The sequence below is a fragment of the Acomys minous genome, assembly GCF_964271855.1.
Source record: "Acomys minous genome assembly, chromosome: 6".
NCBI lineage: Eukaryota > Metazoa > Chordata > Mammalia > Rodentia > Muridae > Acomys > Acomys minous.
This window is the reverse complement of record NC_140487.1, coordinates 101,069,945-101,086,674: the sequence shown is the minus strand read 5'-3', so window position 1 is coordinate 101,086,674 and position 16,730 is coordinate 101,069,945. Positions and strand designations below refer to the sequence as shown.

General features: G+C 51.0%; 1 long non-coding RNA gene across 1 annotated transcript in view; it reads right to left on the bottom strand.

Annotated features, from left to right (window-relative positions):
• LOC311600282 overlaps positions 1–16,252 on the bottom strand; it is a 37,235-nt gene extending 20,983 nt beyond the window's left edge. The window contains exons 1-2 of the long non-coding RNA XR_014780196.1: positions 16,140–16,252; positions 14,519–14,665 (exon numbers count right to left, since the gene is read on the bottom strand). This is a non-coding gene — a long non-coding RNA (uncharacterized lncRNA). The remainder of the gene's footprint in view (positions 1–14,518; positions 14,666–16,139) is intronic.
• Positions 16,253–16,730: the final 478 nt, after the last annotated feature.

Genomic DNA, 16,730 nt, shown 5'->3' with positions numbered 1-16,730 from the left:
GCCTAGGCTAGCCTTAAACTCCTGGTCCTTCTGCCTCAGGTTGCTGAGTGCTGCCGTTACAGGAATGTACCATCCCACTTGACTTTATCTGGGATTTTTCTAATAATAATATTTTAAAAATCGTGCATTGTCTCTCATTCCCCCTGTGAGTGTTTCTTTTCCAGTACAAAGTATATTTTAGGATCTGATTTCCAACTGTGCCCACCCACCTTTCCTGCCCTGTCAGCTTTGTTGCAATTTTAAGTTTTCTTAATGTTCTCAATAATCCTGTGAGCTGGTTGCCAGATACATTTTATAGATGAAAAAAATGTGCTTTCATCCTTTCTAAGAACAGAAGAATCATATTGGTGGGGAAGAGTGGCCACACAGACAAAATCCTTGCTGCACAAATAGCATTACTTATGCATACATCACACTAAGTTGCTGGTAATGTGATTTTTTTTAACTTATCAAACAGCAATTTTATATAGTATGACCTACTTCTAATACTAATGATAACACTAGTATTTTTATATATTCTTTACTAAGTTAAAATCAGTCCTAAGAGTCTTGGGACTCAATAAATCCTCAACAGAGGCTCTGCAGGGTAAATGTTGGGATACATTCATTTTATTAAAATTAGGAAAGCTTTGGCACAGAGAGGCTAGACACTTTGCTTGAGGTCACACAGCGAGGGAGCAACAGCAATGCAATTCGACTCCAATGATTATAGATCCCGAGGCCATGAAGTCAGACTTTCCCATGAATAACAAAGAGATCTCCCGAGGAGGCTCCATGTGACCAGAGAAGAGTCAAGACTGCCTACCATACACAGTCCTGAGCCCGCCCCTTCTAGGTAGATTGACAGCACTCCCTCCAGGAACACAAAACAGGCAACCCGCCTGCCCTCTTTTCTCAACATTTCATTTTCCTGTCCTCTGTGGCATGACTCTCATAAAACTATTCATTTCTTAATTCTGATGGCAGAAAGGAATTTAATCAAGTTGCTTGAATATGACGCCAGCCTCCCGCTAAGCCAGCTGCCTCCCGAGGGTCGTTGGGGGAGACAACGCCCTGTTAATATTTAGCTCCAACAGCAAACATTATGGCTTTCAATTTAGAAGATTATGCTTCTGGTTAGTTATGTATCACATGTGCGCGCGCGCGCTCGCCGGGCGCCTCATCTCATCAGCGCGGGAGCATTTTGCCAGGGTGATAAAAAATGCCATTTTCTCCGCAAGCCCTTTCCACTCAGTGATCCTGAGAAGTAACATCGGGATCAAAACCATGTTCTGAAAAATAATTGATCTATTCAGCTGCTGGCCGGCCTGCATTCCAGCTGCCCCAAAGAGCCATTTCCAGGGAGGGGCTGGGCAGAGGCCCTGACCCCAGCGGGACGTGCTGTCCACAGTGCTGAAGCTACAGGCGCTGGAGGGCGCTGTCCGCGGTACTGTTACTGGAGGAATGGGGCCCAGGCCAGTGAGACTCTGTCCTCTTTCCTGAAGCTAGAGAGGCCCGCAATGCGGGGAGCTGAGCCTATTTTGGGGTTTTCTTTCAAGGACTCCCTAGCCCTTCTTAGTTCAATCAGATTTTCCAAGCACCTCCTCTCGTGCTTGCTTCATTATGGAAAGTTCACAACCCAGCTCAAAATTTCTTCTCTTTTTTCCTCTTCTTGGTCTCCCCTTAAGTGGGCGGGCCTAAGAAGAATAGATTTCAGAAATGATGATGGATCTCTCTCTCTCTCTCTGTCTCTCTCTCTCTCTGTCTCTCTCTGTATCTCTCTCTCTCTCTCGCTCTCTCTCTCTCTCAGACACACACACACACACACACACACACACACACACACACACACACACACACCTCAACCAGCAATTCCTTTCTGGTCCCTGCCCCTCTGTTTCCTTTCTTATATACTCTCTCCCTCTCCCTGTTCCTTTCCACCTGCCTCCCTCCCCTCTCCTCTCTCTGCACATAGCACTCTTCTCCAGGAGCCCCCAGATGCCTAGTGAATTCATTTCAGGAGCTATTAGGGATCAGCACCTGCCCTGATACTTGGTGGGGAAGATGAGTTTGAGATAAGATGGGCCGTTTCAATCTCAGCACATCTGTAATTGCATTACCATTAAATTGCACCGTTTTCCAAAGGTGAGAGCCCAAGGCCCTTGCGCTGAGAGTTTTCTGTGACTCTAGTGCCAAGCCCTGCTGCATGCTGTGGCAGCCTCGGGCAGAGGGGAGAGGATGCAGAGCTTGATTTGGCTGTCATAATAATCCCCCTTATCTTCAGGGCCTATTGTTTTCCATTTTATTTCTAGGGTAAAAGGACCCCTGGGAATCATTATCCTCAACCCCCTCATCCCCCAGATAAGAAATGGGAAACTCAGAGAAAGGAAGGGAGTTACCCAAGGCCATAGGCACAAGCTATGGACCCTAAAGATATGCCCCACTCTGTAGCTTTCCTGGAAGTAGGACCATGGCAGATAGAAGAGGCTGGGGGGGGGGACCAGAATGCAGTATTTCCTGGTATGGTATCCTTGGTGCTCCACCCAAGAGTCCGTCACACCTGGAAGACGGGCTACATCATGACTTCCTTAGTTCATAAGTGTTTGCCATGGACACAGGGAACAGGATTCAGCCCTGAGAACAGAAATACAACTTGCAAGGGCTGGGTGGAGACTGGGTGTATGAGTGCTCTGGGCTGACAGGATGAGTAGAGCTGATGACGACTGTTTCCAGACAGGTCCTGGTGGAGCAACTACGCAACCTGAAGGAGTGAGACAGGGGACTACGTGGGAACAACCGACCAGGCTTTACCCAACTCCAGATGGCCAGGGCAGGTTCAGGGAGGAGGTGGGCATGAAGGGTAGAAAAATGCAACCCTGGTCAGCCTGGAGACTAGAGGGAGAGGAGATGAGGTACAGGTGCCAGACGGTGGGAGTTCAGAGGGAGAAGCATGGACATCAGACAGGGCTTCAGGCAGGAACTTAGGAGATGAACAGATAAGAGCTGGGGGCAGGGAGGAGAGGGGATTTGTCTCATTTGGTAGAGTGTTTGCCTAGTATACGAAAGCCATAAGTTGATCCCCAGTATCACATAAACCAGGCATGGCAATCCACACCTGTAATCCTAGCACTGGGGAGGAAGAGGCAGAAGGACCAGAACTTCAAGGTCATTCTTAGCTACATAGCAACTTCAAAGCAAACCCAGGCTACACAAGAAATCCAGTTAGTTAAAAAAAAAGGGGGGGGGCAAGAGAGGAAATCGAAGAGGCTAACGATAGCCTCACAGGCCCAGAGTCTGTCCCTGATATCTGTTTTGCCTTTTTGGTACCTAGCTCCTTCTTCAGGAGAAGAATAAATGCAGGTCCAACCCAGTCAAGCTGGTCCAGCACTGGGAGGATCATTCCTAGTGCCCACGGATGGCAGGCAGATAAGGAAGTGTGGGTTTGAGGCCAGAACAAAGGGTAGGGAGAGGTGGCAAAGGCTCTGAGGGGTCTTGAAGCCCCGTGGTGCCCACCCCCAGACTCCCAGGCCAACAATAGCAGGGACATAAACAGATAGGGTAAGCAGCTGTGAGTCCTTCCGTGGCTGTGAGGCTGGCAAGCAAACAAACAGCCGCCAAATGCATCCCAGCATCCCAGGGTCAGCTTGCTGCAGTGGCTACACCTGCTTTGGCAGAGCAGTTGCTTTGAAGCTCAGCCTGCTGCTGAGAGCATGTGTGGTACCCAGGGATAAGATAGGAGGGTTTAATGATGTGAAATAGCTCAGTGTGTAATCTGGGTGCACTACAAGGGCTGCTGAGAGCCTCTAAAAGCTTCCAGGGCCGGCCCACCTCCGAGGCTGGCCCATTATGTTGTTTGTGATCAGTGCCCGCTGGCCTCAGCTCCAGCTCTCCAGCCTGCTGCCTTCCCCAACTCCAGAGGCCCACATGGTGTCCCCCCACCCTGGGTCAGTGGGTGCAAGCCCCAATACACACACACACACACACACACACACACACACACACACACACATGATTCTTATATAAATCAATTAGGAGAAATGTGTGTAAGGCTGTGTGTAAGGCGCTGCTCTGTTGCATGCCTTCTGAACTATTCATTCCTCCCAAGAAAAATTAATTACAGGTGCCCTATGCTAATGCTCGTCTAACGGAATCTGGTATTTATGTTTAAGCGGAGCAGGTGCCAGTGGCTGGAAGTTAGATGCTCATTATAAGCATCCCAAAGCAGGACCAAAGGGAACAGATAACCTCAGGACAGACCTGTTGAGACAGAAGAGTCTCAACAGAGCCTTGCACATGTGTCCGTTGAAGTAGCCTTTCAGCCTACTTAAATGGGCCTTGGTAGGTTACCAGAAGCAAATTAGGAAAACGGAGGTGTTGTTGGATGGAACAGGATGGTTGGCCTTAAGTATGAGGACCATGGAGAGAAAACGCTTATTTGATTTGCAACTACATTGCTAGAGAGAGGTACAACATCCTGAGCGAAGGAGGAGCTGGTCTTCCTGTTCTAGACAGCCCAGTTCAGTGGAGAAGTCATATTTCCCAAGTGACACTGACCATCTTGAGTATGTGAAGTTCACAGTGATAAGAATGAAGAGAAGCCAGAACACTGAATCTCACTCAGGGAAAATTCAAGGACTGGCGAGGCTGAGAGGCAAAGCTGAACTGTGTCCTTTCTCTGAAACAATGGCTCATGGTCCTCGACTTCTCAGAATGGCCAAGGAACTGTACCTACCTACCTGCAGGAGCCTCCTCTGAAATTCCAATTTCGTCGACCCAGAGTGGAGCAGGCATTGATGTTCTCTAGAAACTCTAGGGTGGTAGGGTACCAAAGCAGAGAGCCAGGCTTGGGAGTGTGCCACAGAGAGGAAGGAGTCTGCTCGCATCCTGTGACTATGGAGAATGGGATACATCTGAGAACAGCTTTTACCCCTGTATGTTGCAGTCTGCAGGTGGTAGTACACCAGAAGGGGTAGGGTGAGCTGGAGGGATGGCATGAGCCAGGAGCCCACTCCCCTGTGGGGACCTAAACAGAAGAGATGAAGCGATGCCAAGAGTCAGGGCAGCCAGTGAGACCCACAAGAGTGGAAAGTTTGCAAGCAACTCCATTTGTTTGCTGAACCTTTGTAAAACAAACCCAGAGGAACAGAGGAGAGAGAGAGAGAGAGAGAGAGAGAGAGAGAGAGAGAGAGAGAGAGAGAGAGAGACAGACACAGAGACAGAGACACAGAGACACAGAGAGAGAGTCTCAAGGCCCTCCCTACAGGAGGGAATGCAGACAGCAACAGAAAACACTCAAGGACACCCCTCCTGAGTACATCAAGGCCAGTTGCCAGGTGCCTGAGAGAGGCAAGGTCCCACCACAGGAAGGAGCATCTGCAAGAAGAAGTTTTAGGTTCCTTGTCTGGCAGGAGGCACCTGGAATACCAGAGCTGAGAGCCAGGGTCATTTTCTGGACTGTGGTTTGTTCTGGAATATCAGAATTAGAACCAAAAACCCTTCTGGCTAGGAATCCATAATGTTCCTTTCAGGAGAAAGAAGCAAGTGGACCCTGAAGCCTGCTGCACTCATTACATTTCTATTGCTGTGATAAGTCACCGAGCCCACAGCAATTTATAAAGAGGGAGTTTATTTGAGGTTTATAGTTTCAGAGGATTAGAGTCCATGGTGGTAGAACTGAGACAGCCGATGGCAGGCATATCTGGAGCACCAGACGAGAACTCACATCTTGAGCCACAACCAGGAGGCAGAGAGCTCTCTGAGAAAGACATGAGTCATTTGAAACCCTCAAAGCCTGCCCCTAGTAACACATTCGCTCCAACAAGACCACACCTCCTAATCCTTCCCAAATAATTCCACTAACTGGGGACCAAGTATTCAAACATATGTGCCTATGGGGACCATTTTCATCCGCACACAGACACCTGCTGAGGCCAGGCCCTATGTAGTGGCTTTTGAGTCTCCTCACAGATGAACTCACTCATTTGCACACAACCTGCAAGTCACACCATGTCTTCTTCCTGCTAACAATTCTAAGCTCCAGTCAACTTTTATTCAAATGTTACAGGCCTTTTTCACCAGGGCTACTGTCTCCCTATGTTTGACCCTGAATGGCAAGCCATGAATTGGGTGCCCTTGAGTCACAAAGATGCTTGGTCCTAGTTTGAGGTAGGAAAGAAAAAAGGGGACGGACACAGTGTGTCCCTGCTGCAGGCATAACATCTCACACACCGAGAACATTTTACAACGGAAGCAGAACTATGATGCACTTTACCTCACATAATTCTGTGGCAGAGACCATTAGTGTCCCTTTGTAGGTAGGACATTTGAAGCTCAGGATGGTTAGGTCATTTTCCCAAAGATACACAGCTACTAAGTGGAATGGGCTCTGGGTAGAGCAGAGAGATGGTGACTTAGAAGCCCTCTACAATTCGCTAAGGCACCAGTTGTTCATCTAGAACCCCCTAAGCTGGCTCTCCTCCTTCAACCCACTCCTCTACTGCCTCTCCCTTCCCAGGCGTGAGTGCTCACGGACGATACAGGGAGGTTCTAGGAAGGAGATTCCGGCTCCTATGCCCAGTGCCTGGAACACGAATGTCCTAAGCTAAAGGATTGCCCTGGGCGGTGCCTTATGCAGTGGGATTCCTGGGATTTAGACCACAAACTCGAGGCTGGTTACACCTCCCTCCTGCAATGGAGTTAACAGCTGGCTGAGCTACAATCTATCAATTGTACAAACTCCCAGGGCATTTTCATATTTCCATCTCCTTATGTATTTCTAGCTGACCAAACTCTTACAAATTACCATTAAGCACAATCCCATCACCTGGCTCACTGGGCAGGAAGGCAGCAGCCCGGCTTTAACTCCTGAAGGGCCATTGAGGAGAGAGGCTAGGTTCTGGCCAAGTGGAGAAAGGCCTCAGGGGAAGAGCCAAGCACTCCCTCAGCCCATAAACTCTGGTCCCCATTTTCCATGGGTGCTCCAGTTTGGCCACCCATGGCCCAACTACTGTATCTCATTGGCTCCTCTCTGAGGATCTCAGGTGACTCTGTTGCCTTCCACTCAAACGTGGCTCCAGAATCCCTCCCTAGCAGCAGAAACAGGAAGGGGAGAGATGCTAGGAAAGTGACCTTTGAGTTAGAGAAAATCTCAATCTGGAAGGAGTCAGGGAAGAAGGTGGAAATTAAGGCCGTTTGATCGATCCAAAGGCTTGCTCATTGCTATGACCCCAGTACCCAGATTCAGAGGTTGGTTCATCCCAGGGACTGAAAGCTATGTCTTTAATAAATGGATGAATGAATGATGAATAAATGAATGGATGGATGGATGAATGAATGAATGAAATACAAAGATCATGCATAGTCTCTCACACCCTGAAAAATCTATAATTTCTGTGACCTTGGACCAGGGCCCTAGCTACTCTGAATCATAATCTCCTCATCTTTAACGTGAGCCATGCACTCCGTGTAGGAAGGTATCACGTGACTCCCTCCCCCGATTTTTTTTTAGAGGCAGAGAAAGCTTGTAGCTGTCAGGAACAAGCTATAACTGTCAAAAGTACACAAAAGAGCTGCGTCAATCCTGATACACCAGTCACAGCTCTGTTTATTTGCCAGAGAGGTAAACTTCACATTTTTTCTCCCCAAATTTTATATGTGTGTGTGTGTGTGTGTGTGTGTGTGTGTGTGTGTGTGTGTGTGCTCATACATATCTTTCATTGTCGTTTCTAAGATATCTGTAAGCTTCAAACGCTGTAGACTTGCCTAGGGTGAAAGGAAAATGCGGTGTTCAGTGGGGTTCAAGGGAGGGGAGGTGGTAGGCTAGGTTTGATACAGGGAAGTGGCACATGACTCTCCCAGGGGTGTTGAGACAAGAGGAGCTGTGAAAACATCAGTGTACTGAGCAGGTACAGACACTATCGCCATGCCAAGTCTCATGCAACCTTCAGCAGTTTCCTACAAAACCAATAGCGCTCTATTCTGGCTGCCAGAGATGCTCACGTTCTGCAGTCCTCTCCTGGGTCCTCTGAGTGACTGGGCATGATGGCTTGTATCTAATGAGGAGAAGAGGGCAGAGGAGACTGCCTGTCACTTCCGTGACTAGGTTATAAGAGACTGTAAAGTCTGTCCTACTTACATGTGAACATGAGAGAGTCTCTCACTCACTCACTCTCCACCTCCCCTTCCCTCCTCCCCTCCTCTTCTCCCCCTCCTCCCCTCTCCTATTTCTCTCACTAATTCTTCCAGCTCTTGTTCTGATAGAGCTGCCTGGGGGGGTCCATGTCACCAGAAACTGAGGCTGCTGGCCAGCTGCAGCAGGGACCTGAGACCGACCTCACAGCCTTTGAGAAGCTGAATCCTGCCGACATCTCTCTCTCTCTCTCTCTCTCTCTCTCTCTCTCTCTCTCTCTCTCTCTCTCTCTCTCTCTCTCCCTCCCTCCCTCACACACACACACACACACACCTACACACACACAGGTTTAGAAGTGGACTGTTCTCTAGTCTGGCCTTCCACAGAGACAGCAGCTCTGTGAGATTGGGGGTGGGGGTTGCCGGAGTTGAGCTTGAACCCAAGTTCATAGGAATTAAGGTAACCAGTGTGTGTGTGTGTGCGTGCGTGCGTGTTTAGCTGCTAAGTGTTGAGGAGTTTATTCTGCAGCCTTAGAGAAAGAACCAGTGCAATCATTACTCACAGTCTGTAGTTGAGGGAACCCAAAAGTCACTGTGCTTGCCTGTCACACAACGAGCAGCTGAGGGACCCAGGGTAGAAATGAAGCTGATCTAGTCTGTCCAAGGTCTCCTCCTTGTACATCAAGCGCCCTGACTCACTTCTGGAGCTAACACAGAAGAAGCCATGGGGGAGGGATGCTCCAAGTCTCTGCTCTCTGCCCTACCACGTCTGCTCCTGCTCCAGGCTGGATTCTGAGGACTCCTTAGCTCTTAATAAGAACCAGCAAGATTCAGAGATTCTGGTGGCATCTAGGCCACCGTGGATGGGTATGTGGCCTTCCTTCCTTGCCTGGAAAAGATGGTGGCATACAAGAAACAATGCAAATAAGACAGGAAGGAAGGCAGAGAGCTAAAGGCCATGTTCTTTGTAAAGAAACAGACTCCCCTGGCCCTCGCTCCATTCCAAGCCTTCACTCACTAGAACTTCATCCAACGGCTAACTTCTATCCTCATCAGGGAGGGCTTGTAAGCGTTCTAAAGCCATCGTTGGCTCCTCAGCCACTCCAGCCATACCAATTAGCTGAATGTCAATCAGAGCAGGACAGAACTGCCCAGAGTTGCCCGAGCCCTGCTCCCAGGTCCCTTCCACAAGCTGGCCATTCTCCCTGTGGGATGGGCAGCATGTCCTGGCTCATTCCTCCTGTGGCAGTCCTCTCTACCTCAGCCTTCAGCCATTCCTTCAGGAAGATCTTCCCAAGGTCTGCCTGTGTCCCCTCATCAGCAGGATCCTTGGCCCGGGCAAGGCAGCAGGGTGATTAGAGGTGGCTGGTCATTCTTTCATGTCTCTGAGGCATCCAGGCGGGTGGCGAGCGGGAGTGGCAGGATAAAGGATGACAGCCCAGCTTCTGGTTCAGAGCTATGGATCCCTCAGGCAGGACAAGCATTCACTAGGTTCAATCATTTGTCTGTTTTTTCAGAAATATGACCTTAGGCTTCCCTGTGTGTGCATAGCTCTCCCAGGATTAGGTATCCCCATCCCAGGCAGCCTGGCTGCTCAGCAGGGCCAGTGCAAGCAGCCCAGCTGCAAAAGGCACCAACTCCCTCTCACTTTGTGATGATAAAAAGCCTGGACCAGAGTCACCCATCAGTTAAGTCCTCCATGGCAACCCAGATGCCATCTGTGGGGAGGGAGAGACAGCATACCCCTTCCCTACCCCCTACCCCTCACTCCCCCACCTACTCCTCAGTCCCAGCCTGGAGGTCCTCAGCCAGCTTCCCCTGGGTCAGAAGGGCATGTGTCCCATAGAGGGCGCTGATGACTGCAACATCTGCTTGGAGCACCCAGAAGTTGGTACTGGGCTGGTGCCGGGTAAGAACCACCGCCAGTCAGCATCATGATTCTCTGAGCAGCAGGCACACGGCCCAGTTCTGGCCCAGTTCTTTCTATGAAGGATAGAGCGCTTCCAAGAGCTGGCTGAAAGGGGTAGATTCAGTACAACCCCGCTGCCTTCCAGATTACGCTGTCACTGTGTCCCCCAATACACCCCATCTCAGACACTTCTAGGACTCCCACACTCCTGGGCCCTGACTAGAAACTAGATTCTGTCCTCAAGCGGACCAGAAGGAGCAGGAGCCCTGGGCAGCAGGCTCTGGGTCCAAGTGGCAACGCCTTCCAGGAAGATGTGAACCCACATAGAATTGTGATGTCATGGAGCCAGGGAACAAACAGCGTGAGGCCTCGGGGACTTCTCCCCACCTTTCCCACCTCTCACCTGGCTGCTTCCAACAGGTCTCTATTTGTACTTCCTAGTGCCGCAACCTCCCTCACAGGCTCTGAATTCCACCGGCAGAGGAAAATGAATATTTTAAGGCCCCATGGCCTGAGTCACCGCCGTTTGGTGGTGCCTAATGTTCTGCAGCTGGCCTGCCCATGGGGCCTGCTTAGCATAGAATTAAGATGCAAAATAGCATCCCTCAAAAGCTCCCCTCTGGGCATCTCTGCTTTTTCCTTCAAGGTCCTGGTGGATTAAGAAGCTTCTAGAACAGTGGGGGAGGCACTTCTCTGCCTATTCTTATTGGTTGGAGTTCCAGGCTGGGCTTATGAGCTTGGTTCAAGGCCAGCTAGGGATGGGGCTCCCAACCTTCCATGGCCACCTCCTCCTGACTCCTTACAAGCCAGTCCTGTACCAGTCCTGAAGAGGTACATTATTGCATTTCTACCCATGCCCATGCCAGTGCCCACTGGCCTTATTTTAGCATTTGAACTGTGACAATGACTTCCACTTTGGGCCACCTGGCAGCCCCTGAGTCTCTGACCTCTTTTCTACTCACTTCTCCAACCACTGTGGCCCAATTCTCCCACCCCATGCCCCCCCACACACACCCCACCAGAAAACCAACCCTTCTGCCATAGGCTTCGCAGAGACCCACAACTTTGTCTCTGTACACAACTGGTTCCTAACCAGTTCTAAACACTCCCTGTACAGAATGAATTCCTAAGACCTCCTCCTTCGATAAGAAACACTGTGTAGATAGATGATTTATTGCCACCCAGGAGGTAAACGGAGTGGGGCATAGGCTCATAGTGTGCCCAGGGCCATACAGTCAAGATAGGGTCTGAGCATCGAGTACAGTCTAATGGGTGCCTAGCCAGCCTACTTACTGCACTGAGAAGCCCACTTCTTCCTAGCTTCATTTGTATTTCTGCCCATCTTCCATGCATGGCACTTTCTATGAAGACGGGACTGCTGTGATAAGGGGTGACTGTTCCACGTGGGGGAGTCAAGGTCTGTGGTCTATAGTAGTTGAGAAATGGCAGCCCAGCCTCAGGACCATGCAACTCAGAGAGAGCTCCACCATCAGCAGCTTCCACCGTCTGGAAATGGGTTAGAAACGGGCTCAACCCCCAGCCTGAGAAGCTCGGATGCACATCTTAATGAGACCTGTGGATAGGAACCACTGCTCCACACAGCTGGGGAGGCCAAGGCCACAAGAGTGGAAAAGTCTGGGCTCCCTGTTTGGAAGATGAAGGATGAGCACCTAAATTCTCAGGTCTGGAACCCCAGGGTAGGTTGTCCAGGCTCTTTGGGGATTAATGTAGGCCCCTAAAGGACAAGTGAGCTCATAAGAAGCCGAGGGTGTTCCTGAAAGATGAAGGCTGCACAACCACCGGAAAAAACCTTCAAGTAAGGCTCAGAACAGTCAAGGTTACATAGAAAGGACAAATAGTCACAGACAAATAGACAAATAGGCATCTTTCCACAGACAGCCACGCTAAGCCCTCCTGACCACACTTTGGTCATAACCACACTTTTACTCATGGCTTTGACTTCCTGCTCTAGGAGGCTCCTGCCTTGCAGGATCTACAAGTGGCTGGGGCAGAGACCATGGCAAACCTGGAAGGAAGGATCGTATGCAAACTGAGCCAGGACTCTGGGCAAGGGTGGGGGCTGTTCCAGACTGGTTACCTTTACCTGTGTGACTTCAGTCAGCCCACAAGGCATTGTGCTCCACAGGCAGGAAAGGAGTGAGGACGGAAGTTACTGATAACGATCCTCTCCTTCTACCCACTCCACTGTTGACCCTTAAGAGCTCTCTAGCCACATTGTAAAGCCACCAGGCCCACTACTAGGCTGGAGAGCCTTTATTCTCTCTGTACCTTTGACCTCTGGTCCAGCCCTTACTCAGCCTCAGCCCTATATGCCTGACCCCATCCTCAATTTATCCTAAATACCCCAACCCCTGCATCACTAGCAATGGGATACAGGCTTAGCAGTGGTACAAGAGCAAATGTGCCCTCAGGAGGAACTGGACTCTTTGGTGTACATTTTAGCATTTGAGAGAGAGGGTGTGAGGGGGGCTTGGGGGGGGGAGACTAGGAGACAACAGGACAGCAGATGCTTCTAGTCTGAGCTCAAGAGTCCAAAGTATAGCCATGCATTTTTGTTTTTGAGACCAGATCTCATGTAGTTCAGGCTGGTCTCCAACTCAAAATGTAGCGAAAGCGAGCCTAGAACCCCTGATTCCCCCTGCCTCCACCTCCCCAAAACTGACAGTTCTGCTTCTCACCAGGTTTCGGTGGAGTAGCACTCAGCCACCCTTTCCAGGGTCAGTCACTCATGTATGCAATGGGTGTGTGGGACCAACTTCCAGGTGAGACTTGTAAGAGGCAGCCATGGACAGTGTCAGTGGGTCACCACGGGTGCCACCATGATAAAAGAGGAGCCTGAGATCACAGTGATCTCCATGTGGCTCTGGGAGGTGGTCACCCTCAGGGAGCCACTGGGGCTGCAAGGAATAGAGAGGAGGATGCCATGGGTCTGGAATGCCAGCTCCGGCTTCCCAGTGGGGCAGGTATCCCCAAGGAAACACAGGCAGAGGCCCAACCCCCAGCCAGCTCCATTAGTGACCTATGGAGGCAGAAGATGGCTGAGAGGGAAAGAAATGGGAGGGGACCATTTCTGGATCCAGACCTGCAGTGGAGCTGTCCTTTCTGGTGTGGCAAGCCATTTCAGGGACTACTATGGGCCAAGCATAGCCAGAGTAGGAAAAATGCTACTCAGAGATGTGGAGGTAAAGGTCCTTCAGGTTTGCATCTCCAAGGGCTGAAGGTGAGGACAGGACTGAATAGTCTCAGAACTGGTACCCATGCCACTTGGTGAGTGCCGACAGCACTCCAGATGGCAGCTCTGGGTCTCAGTGGCTATGACATCCAGAGAGCTGCCCTGGGTTTGATTAGGAGTGGGGGGGTCCTAACCACCTCTCCTTCCGGTTCATAGGAGAACATGATGCAGGGGGGGTGTCCGTACTCTATGAGTTCCCCAGTGCTGGCCACTTCGGCAGGCCTCTGATTTTCTCTAAGGCCTCAGTACCATTCAGAAGAACGTATTGATGTGGTTGCTGAAAAGAGCCCAGGTCCTGGGTGAGCCCTACTGCTTCCCAGCTGAGTGGCCTCTGGGAGAATCAGGGGCACCCCTTGGGATGGCCAGCCAAGAGAATTGAACAAGTCTTTCAAGATGAAGCCCTTAAATCAGAGCCCAAAGGTGGAGCTCAGTCCATGGTAGCAGTCACCACCACTGTCCTGCAAGAGACATCGTGATGTCAGCATGTGCACACGCGTGCACACACACACACACACACACACACACACACACACACACACCAGCGTGCATGCTTACACAGTGCAATTCAGGCATACAACAGTGAGCTTCATTAGAGTAGGGATAGATCCACAGGTGTCCTGAGGTGGCCCAGCACCCTGCTTGGCACCCTCTGTACAGCATTTGCTCAGACACACTGGCTGTCAGGAAGCCAGAGGCCTGTGGGCCAGTTTAGCTGCGTGGAATGCTAGGTGCCCCTCCTGTCTCAGGCAGCCCCACAGCTCAGAGCCCCTTAGGAAGCTTAGATAGCAAGTCTGGCCTTAGATTGTGTCATCACACGCAGCCCCGCCCCCACCCCTTTTTTAAGATAGGGTCTCATATCTCAGGCTGGAGGCAGAAGATGGCTGAGATGTTCTGGAGGATACCTTTGAGTTTCTGATCCTCCTGCCTCCACTCTAGAGTGCTGGAATTACAGGTGTGGACTAACACTCCCAGTTCAAGCAGTTCTGGGAATCAAAGCCAGGGCTTCATGTATGTAGACACTCTATTAAGTGAGCTACATCCCTAGCCCTCCCAGTCTCTTTTAGAACAATCTTAGATTCATAGGGAAATAGCAATGATAGACTGTGTTGCCATGTTCTGCACACTGCAATAACTCAGTTAACAGTCGCTGGACAGATACGGACAAACTATTATTAAACAATATCCACAGCCTATTTAGATTTCCTCCGTTTCCCCTAATGTTCCTTTTTGCTTTCAAAAATCACACTTACTTGCTCCTTTGGTTCTTCTTGGCTCTTGGTAACCTTCTTGGACTGTCCTGGCTGGTTTTATGTCAACTTGGCACAAGCTAGAAGCATCAGAGAGGAGGGAGCCTCAGCTGAGAAAAATGCCTCCCTAAGATCAGGGTGTAGGCAGGCCTGTAGGGTATTTTCTTAATTAGTGATTGATGGGGGGAGAGCCCAGCCTGCTGCTGCCGGTGGTGCCACCCCTCAGCTGGTGGTCTGGGTTGTACAGGCAGGCTGAGCAAGCCAGGAAGCAGCACCCCTCCATGGCCTCTGCATTGACTCTAGCCTCCAGGGTCCCTGCCCTGGCTTCATTCAGCGATGGACTACAATGTGGAAGCTTGAGCCAAATAAACCCTCTCCTCCCCAGTTTGCTTTTGGTCAAGGCATTTCATCACAGGGATAGTAACTCTAAGTCAGGAACGTTTCCTTTTTTACTAACTTGTGATTCGATAGGTTCCTATGTGTATACAATACATCCTGGTCACGCCCGTCCCTCTACCCTCTTAATCTCCTCCCACGCCCACCACCTCTCCCCGACCCGGCACGACTTCACCGGGATGAAACTTTGCCTGGGACCCCCAAGGCCACTCTGCATTTTCCTAGAACTTGAGATCCAAGTCCTGTCCGTCATCTGAGCCTTGCCCACCCTCGCACCCCTAGCTGCTGCGTCTCCCTGGGCCCGCGCCTCCATCCCTGCTATGCCTCCCAGGAGAACAAGGGTGAAACTGGGCCCAAAGCATAACCAGAGCGCTCCCTCTTTGTAGGATTGAGACTTGGATGGCTTTTTTTTTTCACCTGAACCTCAGTATCACTATCAGTTTCACCCCCATCCGCCAGCCACTGGGATCCAATGAGCTCTCAACTGTCCCCATGGATGCAACTCCCCAAAGTCTCAGCCTTGCAGACCCTGATCCTCCCCGCTCCCAGCCCCTGGCCAGGCTGTGCAGGAGTTAACTCAGTACACAGCAGAGCCAGGATCCACAGGCAGCACGCACAGCTCCCTTAGCAATGGTGACAGAGAGCTGGAAGGGAGGTGACCTCTGAGGCCCAATGAGGAAGTCCTAATCCTTGGGTGGTTGATACCTGTGGCACAGCGGGAATGAACTCTCAGGTCAGGGCCACCAAGTTTCCAGAACACTGAGGTTGGCAGTGAGGAGGCTCCTCACTCTCCTCTCTGGAAGCCCTGAGCTGCCTCTACCACCCAAGACCAACAGGATTATTGCCACCTGACATTACTGGGCATCTCCAGGCTGAGCTGGTGCCAACGCCAACCCCAAAGGTACCTAGTTAGTTCCTCTGCCAGAGTGGGAGGAACAGAACAGGAGGGTCTGGGCTGACCCCAGCTGCAACTAGAGCTCCTAATGTGATCTCGGGCAAGTCCCTCTACTCGCCAGCCTCAGTTTCCCCAACTGTAAAAGAACAGATGTACAGACAGGCAGACACACTTGCCACAAGTGTGCTGGGGGTGGGGCGGGGTTATCCTGGGTTCAAACTTTATGGCAGTGTTCAGAAGGTGTAGGCAGGAAGTGGCCGCCTGGGACAGACCACACCTGCTCAATCTACCCACAAGTCAAAAAGCTGGAGCTGCCCTGGGTTTAAGTCCTACCTGTCCACGTTCTTACTGTGAAACACAACCAGGCGTGTTGTCTTTCAGCCTCTATGCCATGGAGATACTCGGCACAGTCCTTGGGCGGCTGTGGCTCCCCAGTGGATGCTGGGACCCAATCCTTTCACCTGCCCACCTGCCGAGGTGAACCAGAGCCCCCTCATTTAAGACCATTTCATCCCCAGGTGTTCCATTTTACCTGAATGGAATCTGCCAGAAGCTGAGCTAGGGAACTCCTATTCCTCCAAAATGAGGACAATTTGGGTCACAATTGTAGAAACCCTGGCAAGATGGAGCCCCTGCCTACCACCTAGGACACTCTCTCTCCCTCACCATGGGGTTCCAGAGGACAAGCACATGTCAGTGCCCCCAAGTGCTCCCTTTCTGAGGGAGCCCTGGGATAGCACATTCACTCACCCCATGTTCTGGGCACAACTCTGAGCTGCTCTTTACCAGCGGGGCTCCCCATCGTGGAAGCGGCGCCCCTGGCCGCAGCTGCGCCCCAGCCCCTGGTTCCACATCCTCCTCGCCGCCCTCCAGGATCTGCCACAGCCTCCCTGATTGCTAATTTAGACTTCCCTGCCGTCCCAC